Source organism: Pelophylax lessonae, assembly GCF_965119305.1.
Source record: "Pelophylax lessonae genome assembly, chromosome: 3".
Lineage (NCBI taxonomy): Eukaryota > Metazoa > Chordata > Amphibia > Anura > Ranidae > Pelophylax > Pelophylax lessonae.
The window spans coordinates 216,583,622-216,592,779 of NC_138770.1; positions in this window are offsets into that span (position 1 = coordinate 216,583,622).

The window sequence follows — 9,158 nt, forward strand, 5'->3', positions numbered from 1 at the left end:
AGAATATCTCTCCAAACTGGATGAAAGAGCAAGGAGGAAACTGGTCAGCGAGGCTACCAAGAGGCCTGAAGCAGTTGCACGAATTTATGACAAAGTGGTAACTGTGTGCATGTAACAATAATATCACAAATTCCCCACAAATGTGGCTTGTATGGGAGGGTTTCAAGAAAAAAGCCACTCCTCAAGAAAAGCCACATGCAGTCATGACTGAACTTTTGTCAAAACACACCTTGAAGATTCTGAGGCCACATGGAAAAGGGTGTTATGGTTTGATGATACTAAAATTGAATTATTTGGCTTTAACACCAAACAATATGTCTGATGGAGATCCAATATAGCTCACCATCCAAATAACACAATTTCTACAGTAAAGCATGGAGGTGGTAATATCCTGTTCTGGGGGTGTTTCTCTGCAGCAGGGTCTGGAGCACTTGTCAGGATAGAAGGAAAAAATAATGGGGCAAATACAGTCACATTCTTAAGGAAAATCTAATGCCATCTGCAAGAAAGTTGTCAATGGAAAGAAGGTTTAACTTCAAACATGACAATGACCCAAAGCACACAGCAAAATGACCACACAGTGGTTAAATGACAAAAAGGTGAATGTCCTTCCATGGCCTAGTCAGAGCTTAGACTTAAATCCCATTTAAAATCTGTGGAATGAGTTGCAGACTGCAGCCCACAAACAATCACCATCAAATTTAACTGAACTTGAGCTGTTCTGCAAAGAAAAGTGGGCAAATATTGCAAGGTTAGTAGAGACATATCCTAACATACTAAAAGCTGTAATTAAAGCAAAAGTGGGTTAAACAAAATACTGACACAAGGGGTGATCCTTTTCCAACTCAGTGATTCTGTTTTTTTTAATTTATTTATTTATTTATTTTTTCTGACATATTGGTGTTATATCTTTCACTTGGATGTTATAAGTTACATATGTTTTAAATACAGCTGAATACAACAAAAACTGTGTCTGTCTTAATTTCAGGCTGCAAAGCAACAAAATGAGGAGTGATTCTTTTCTATACCCACTGTATTGAGATTTTTTGTTATGGCTTAGTAAACATGAAATTTTAAATATTAATATTTTATCTATTTCTTTACCTAGCATGTGAAGTTTTGGGCTCTTTTTGCATGTTTTAGTGTGATTAGTCTGTATAGTGTGACATGGCCAGGATTGACTTGGAACTGGGGGAATGGTGAGCAACTACCTTTGAGGCAATACTGGCCGGGATTCCTGTATTGAGTGCGACCCAAGCACTGTGCCCTATTAGTTCACCAATCATTATGTGCTAACTGTGCCCCAATAGGCTTATGATATTACCAGCAACACTTTTATGGGATAGACTTTGAAGTGATTTACCCCTGGTCCCAGCTTGGATCCAAGGTAGGTGCCTAGGGTGGAAGGTTGTCAGTGCCACTAGCCTACCATTCAGTCTTCATTTATCCTTTGAGAATTTGACTGTGCTATTCACTATATGTCCAAGCATTGTGACTGTAAACTGCATACCACTATTTATCACTCAGCAGTGTGTAGGCCTGGTTCACTAGATTTGTGGTGCTTGTAGTTGTCACATATGGTGTTTGAACCATTCAGGCACTGTTGTGATTTATAGGTGGCAAGTGATGCATTATTTTCCCACTCTGGCATTTATTTCCCACACTCTTGTCAACTACTAAGTCTCCACTGCAGTATTGATTATAGAGTTAGCTGGCAGGGATTGTTTGGTGCGGTGTGTTTCTCTAGCAGATTTCCCCCTTGATTGCTTATTAACCGATTGTCATAAGTCTTTTGTCTTTTTGTTTTGCAACTTCATTGTTTGGGCTACTTTCCTATTGCTCTCTGTAATTCAAGTGACTTACCCATTGTCAAACTCAATAAAAATATTGAACAAGGCAAATGTTCTTTAGAATACCTTAATTAAGCAGATTAATAATAAAAAAAAAAACACTGTGCCCAATCACCGCTGACTTCCTCAATAAAAATTAGCAGAATAGGAAGTTTCATGATGCGTCTGGAAAGGCGGGGTTTCACATTTCCCCAGATATATTGGGAGACCAGACTCTGTAAAAAATTTAAATAATAGGCAGTACACAGAAGAGATAGAGGTAGGATAGTCATCTCCACAACATGAATTCTTCCAATCCATGAAACTGGGAAACAGGACCAACAAGAGAGCAATGATGTAAGAAGGGTTAACATAAGAGGATAGTTCATTTTAAATAAGTAATTTAGTCTGCTGGAGAGTTTGACACCCAGATAAGGTAGAAAATGTGGAGAAATGAGCGAGGATGTCACGAAGAGAAGCACATCATCTGCAAAAAGGCAGAGTTTGTGTTGATGTACTCCCACCTCTACTCTCTAATATTTGGATCAGACTGTATTAACTGTGCTATGGGTTCAATAGTGAGGGCAAATAGATGTGGGGAAAGGGGGCACCCATGTCTGGTTCCTCTACTGATTGTAAAAGAATCAGACTAGTAACCAGTAGTGATCGACCGATAGCGGTTTTTTTACAGTCGATACCGATATTTTGGTCATCGGGTATCGGCCGATATCTGCTGATATTTTTTTTTTTAATGTCTACAGGAACTGTGGTGGAGGGATTTGGGGGTCTAAAAGACCCCAAACCCCTCCTCTGCACTTAAGCATTCAAAAGCCAAGTTTGGCTGTTTTGAATGCTGTACGTTTTTTTAATTCTGCGCCGCCAGTACCCGCAAATTATGTCATGTCATGACATCACTTCCGGGTACGCAGTGGTGGTGGTGAAAGAAGGATTACCGGGTCTCCCGGAGGGATGGGATGGCGGTGGTGAAGGAAGGATTACCGGGTCTCCCGGTGGGATGGGAGACCCGGGCGGGCCACAGAAGGTGGTGGGAGGGGGGGACGTCCCTTCCCACTCCTTGGAATGACAGCCGAGCGGCTTCACAGCCACATCGGTTGTCATTACAAGACAGCCGACTGTCGGCTTTGGACACCGGTACCGGGGTAATGCCTCTAGCTGCAGGCATATCCCTGATACAAGCACTTTCCCTGAAATATCGGCAATATCTGTAAATAAAAGGCCGATTCCGATATATCGGGGAAAGTCCATATCGGCCCTCGATATGTCGGCTTTGCCGATATTGGTCGATCTCTAGTAACCAGCATATCTCACTTGCTTCAGGTGGGTTGTAGAGGGAAGTTACCCATTGCAAAAAGGCAGAGTCCTTGTATATAATGGAGATATGACCAAGAGACCGTATCAATTGTCTTTCTAATATCTAGCGATAAGAGAAGAATTGATATTCATCTGGTGTGTGCTGTAATAAAAAGTAGCGCCACCCTACATACATTGTCACGGGCCTAGCGCAGGGGTATAAACCAAACTTGGTTCTTATGTCTCAAGGACCCAATAAGAGCATTGAAGTGAGAAGTATGGACCATAGCTAATATCTTAATGTCTAAATTAAGGAGTGAGTTGGGAGATCATAGTATTGATAGCTGTCAACTCAGAAAGAGTACTGTTCAAGAAGGGAGTTGAAAGAGTTAGCTGAGAGGGGGACCAGTAAGTCGGCAATTTTTTTTTTATAATAAGTAGCTGTTAAACCATCAGGCCCGATTGCTTATTAGGCTTGAGGTATTTGATAGCTTGAAGTATTTTATCTGATGAAATTGGACATTATAACAGGTCTCTTTGGGAGGATGACAGGAAAAGAAGCTTGGGACTGGAAAAAAGGCATCTGCTTGTATTAGGTCAGTCTCTCTCAGCTTTGTAGAGCTGGGGCAGATGTTTACGAAATTCATGACACACCTTAAGTGGATTACTTATGTATACGTTAAGGGAAATTTTAAGGCAAATCAGTTCAGGTGAGTTATTCAGTTTCTAAAGAGCAAGGACTAAAAAGTATATGGATCCAGATTATTTTTTTCAGCTGATTCAGTCAAAAACAAGTCTATCAAGTCTTATCTAAAAGAAGTCTATTGGCTGGTGTTGGAACTGCCTGGAATCTCTAAGAACATTTGTCATTTAAAAGACTGGCACTAAATCTCAAGACTAGTGTGCAATCTGACCAGACAGGGAGACTATCATTTGAAGTCTATAGGCACTAAAAGAAAGAAAATTAGCTCAGGAAATGGTTGTAATAATAAATGACTTACAAGTACTATTTATAATACAGATCCTTATTTCATACAGTACATGGTGATTTCATGTCTGAAATAGACAGAAGGGATCACTAGGAACCTGGACAGCAATATTCAGCATACTGTTGAAGTCTCCTGCATTCATGCTTTCCTGTATTGTTCTTTTATCATAGGTGTTGTTGACCTTCACTTTGCATGCTATAGTGCCTATAGATACTCTTACACTTATATTTCCATATATTTAGATGAAGATAGGGGTGTTTTATACTGTAGGCCTCACTATATTCTCTGAAGGGACCTTTATGGGGACAAAAAAAGTTTGCATGGTTAGTCAACATACTACTCTCCTCTCCAGATAGAAGAGATAAGCGCCATCTCCAAATGTCAGAAACAGTCACGTTAGCTTGTACTTGTAGGTTAAAACAGAAGATAAAAGATCTTTTATCAGCTGGAATGTTTTCTAACATACCAGTACTGTATCAAGCCAGATTTATACTGTCAGCTTATACTTTGAACTGTGACCATGTATCCTGAGCCATAGTTTTCCTTTCATCAGTTTGGATAAATCAAAATATCGAAGGGCGTTTGCTGCTTATCTATGTTACAAATAACAATTTAAGGGAACCGATCATTAGAGAAATCTTCTGAAATGCTCCTAACTTAATTCTAACTTTAAAATTATACTATATAATTCACTAACTTGAAATAAGTAGGTATCAAATGTCAGGGTAAAATTACTACTTATCTGCATATGTGTTTTGAGGTAGTGACTAAGAAAGTATTGAAACTATTGGATAAACATGACAGCCAGGTAATCAGCAGAAGTTCTACAACATCAGCCTCTATATTCACCTGTTAAATATGGCTTACAAAGCCAAAATGACTATAAATCATACAAGAACATTTTAAACAACAAATGTCACTTTATTAAGAACTATAAAACAGATATCATTTGATTCAATACTTAAGTACATTCACTTCAAACACAATATTTGAGCATTATATTTATACCTGACACGAGTAACATATACAGTGCATTATCACAAAACATTATACATAAACACAATATCTAAAAAAATAACCAAACCGTACAGTTTCACATACATCATTCTGTTTCTCAGTTACATTTCTTGAAAGACAAACATAATTGTGAGCAGCACACAAGTTAATTTAATGTAATTCAGTAGGGCAGTGTAGGGAGCAATGGTAATATGCAAAGTGATGCAACCCAAAGTAGCCATATTCTTTTACCATTAAAGTGGAAGTCCAGGCTAAACCAATCAAATCATAAAGCTGCTCCCACTCTCATTATAAGTCCTATAGTAACCAGCCTGTAGAGAAAAGATAAAATAAAGTGTGTCAAACTGCGCTAACTACAAAAATTAATCTAAAAAGCTGCTAGCAAATCAACTGACATGTGTTGCAAGTAAAGTGAAAAAATAAAAATTGCAGCGGTAAACCAAAACACATAAACATGTGACCATATATGGATAAATGAACATCATATATATCAAATAAATCATATATAACCAAATGTGACTGGGAATAATCAAATTTGTTGCCACTGAAAAAAGTTCATAAAGAAAGTCCCAGATGGTGATAAAACGAAATGTGCATCCAAATTCAAAGATAATAGTGAACCGTGCCAAGGGACCCCACACCAAGGATCAAAGGATTGTGCTCACCGGAGGGTATGGACCCAAAATACTTTATAGTATATGGGCCATATGGGCTGATAATGCTGTATACTCCCAAGTGCGGAGTGGGGGGTGTGGGAGATCTGAACAGAGAGAAGGAGACTGACAGAGGAGCGGTGTGTACCGGGTTGGAGGAGGGGAGCGCTGCCCGGGTGTACGAGAACACAGCCAGACCGAGCATGGTTTAATTTTTACATGCAAAGGAATCTGAACATAAGGTGTTTTGACTGCTGTAAATGTTGAATCCAAGCATTGAAGAAATATCTCAGGCATAGTTTTAGCAGTTTTACACTATGTCGATTTTGTCTGACTTCCTCCATGTATGACTGTGAGAGATCTACAGCTTCCATTTGTGACACTTTGGCTACCTTCCTGATCATCCGGTGTTTCAGCCTTATCTTGGGAGTATACAGCATTATCAGCCCGTATGGCCCATATACAATAAAATATTTTGGGTCCATACCCTCCGGTGAGAGCAATCTTTTGATCCTTTTGATCCTTTTGCACGGTTCACTATCATCTTTGAATTTGGATGCACATTTAGTTTTATCACCACCTGGGACTTTCTTTACGAACTTTTTTCAGTGGCAACACATTTGATTATTCCGAGTCACGTTTGGTTACATATGATTTATTTGATATATATGATGTTCATTTATCCATATATGGTCACATGTTTATGTGTTATGGTTTACCGCTGCAATTTTTATATTTTCACTTTACTTACAACACATGTAGAGAAAAGATGTCTATACTTATGTATTTTAAGGGCACTCTGGTCCGGTTACATGATCAGCTCCCAGTGCCGGATTCAGGGGACAAGAAAGAGCAGCAACAATGGCTGTAATGCCTGGGCATTGACGTCACATATAGACTTACTATATGGCATAATTTTTTAGATGCTCCTCCTTTCTCCTTAAGCTGGTGCTGGGAATAATTTACGAGACCAGAGTGCCTTTGAATAGGTAAGTAAAGACATATTTCCTCTACAGGCTAGTTAGTATAAAATGTATAACAGGGATGGGAGCAGGTTTAGGATAGATAGGTTTAACCCGGACTTCTATTTTAAACCATCTTTAGAGACTGGCGACTACTGATTACTGCACTTTGCATAAAGTGATCTTTACACTACTTTACTGAATATTCCTAAAATAATATAGAACCCACTACAACATAGATTATCAATTACCTTCACAGACAGAAGAAGCTGCACTACAATTTAATAGTATTTTTATAGCCTAATGTTAATTTTTTTTAATTTCTGTCAGTTTTACATGTTCTACTGGTACCAAAAAAAAAAAAAATATGACACGGCTCTCAATCCAAATGCTGGATTATTATTAAATATCAAAAATGATATGGCATATATAGTATACTGTACAAATAAAAAGCCGGGTACAAACAATAATGTGAATATCAACTGAATAGATCAGCCCTATATTGATAAATGGTCAATGATAAACCTATGTAACAGGCATCTCATGAGTGTCCTGATGTTGCCTGGATGACCAAAGAGGTAAGCTCCAGAGTCATGCAAATAAACAGAAAGAAATCCAGCACTAAGAGCTCATTGTGTAGAAAATAAAATATTCCAATTTATTAAAACCGGTATCTCCAACATATGATGTAATCCAGGAGTTGTGTCTGCACTAACAGGGCATGGCCTCTCTTCCCCGAGAATAGAGTTAGTGTTTCCCCATGATTTCTGCCCAGCCAGGCCAGGTTTCTTCCATTATTTCTGTGCCTTGATGCAGACTGAGCGACCTCTGTCTGCTCATGTTGTAGACTACATGCTCCTTCTTCCACCTCATTTGTGAGTGCATATTATCATTGTACTTAATAAATCGGAATATTTTATTTACTACGTAATGAGCTCTTTGCTCTGGATTTCTTTCTGTTCTTTTAACATTTTATATTGTATTGGATAAAATATGATATATTCTGCTTTTTAATTAAATTCTTAATATGATTTTTGATTCATGGAATCATTGAGAATGTAGTAATATGCAGAAATCTATTACCTTTGTTGGACATCACCCTTTATCCAACAGGGCTATATTTAGAGAAAATAGCATCAGCATTTATATTAAATTGATTTAAAAAATGATAAAATGTATTACCTCTTGGAATTCACATACTGTATGTTCTTACTCTTCTTGCTACTTAAAATGGCACAATTGTACACTAGCCATTTCAAACCTGCTAATGTCATATGGTGTTCTGATAATGGGCGGCTACTGTCACGCGTCAAAGTAGTGCAGGACTAGGAACAGCTGTTTTTTTATTCAATTTTATGTGTCTTAAACTAGAGCTTATAAATATTGGCAATTTGGCAAACTGTGTGCACAAGGGTGAATTAATTCTTTGCATTTTTTAAGTTGTTTTTCAGCATTTTTATTAAATATTTGTAAACAACATGTGGTAAGATATAAGTTGAATTTGGTTTATTAACATGTGTTAAAAAGTAGCGGATAGCTCCAAGGGGTTGATTTATTGAAGGAAAATATACTGTTTTAAGGGAATTTTCACTTAGCTTAGTGAAAGAGGTGTAACTCTGCTGATTTCTATCATCAAATCGTGTGCAAGCAAAACAATGCTTTTTTTTTTTTCTTGCACATGGTTGGGTATTGTTTGCCAAGCAACATTTCACCACATTCTTCAAGCTAATGGAAAATTCCCTTGCAAAATAAACAGCCTATTTGCCCTTAGTAAATCAACCCCTCCCTTCCCAGAGTTTGGAGTTGGTAACACTTTAAATGGCTTTTGATAAACAATACCTTCAATAGTACAAGTGCCAGAGCAGATTGTAGTCCTCGGCTATTAGGCATAAAGCAGCAGTTTTTGCTACAATGTACATCTGGGGTGAATTTCATATATGTTCCTGTATAATAAATGTTGTATACATCCTGTATAATAATATTCTACAAGCAGGGGTTGATCTATGTTTTCAGGAAGGCCTGTGCTTGTAATCACACTGGAGAAAATAACATTTACTTCTAGTCTATTAACATTGTTGTTATTGAAGCCCTGAATAAAGCAGGCACTCTTTGACCCCCAAAACATGTTGGCTACCTTTTGAAATGTCCCCCTTGCTTTTATTGAAAAAAAGTTGTATCTGAATGCCTTAGCAATGGTGTGGTGCTTTCATTTAAATTTTTGTTACATTACACTACCAGCCAAGAACACCATGAAGATCTTCTGGGGTATAGAAGCTGCCTGGCCAGGAATCAGATAAGTTACATCAACAATAATAATTTAAGATACCAATACCAGAGAGTTAATCTTATAGGTCCAGCACTATTTTTCCACTTTACTTAATTATTAATGCAAGGTCA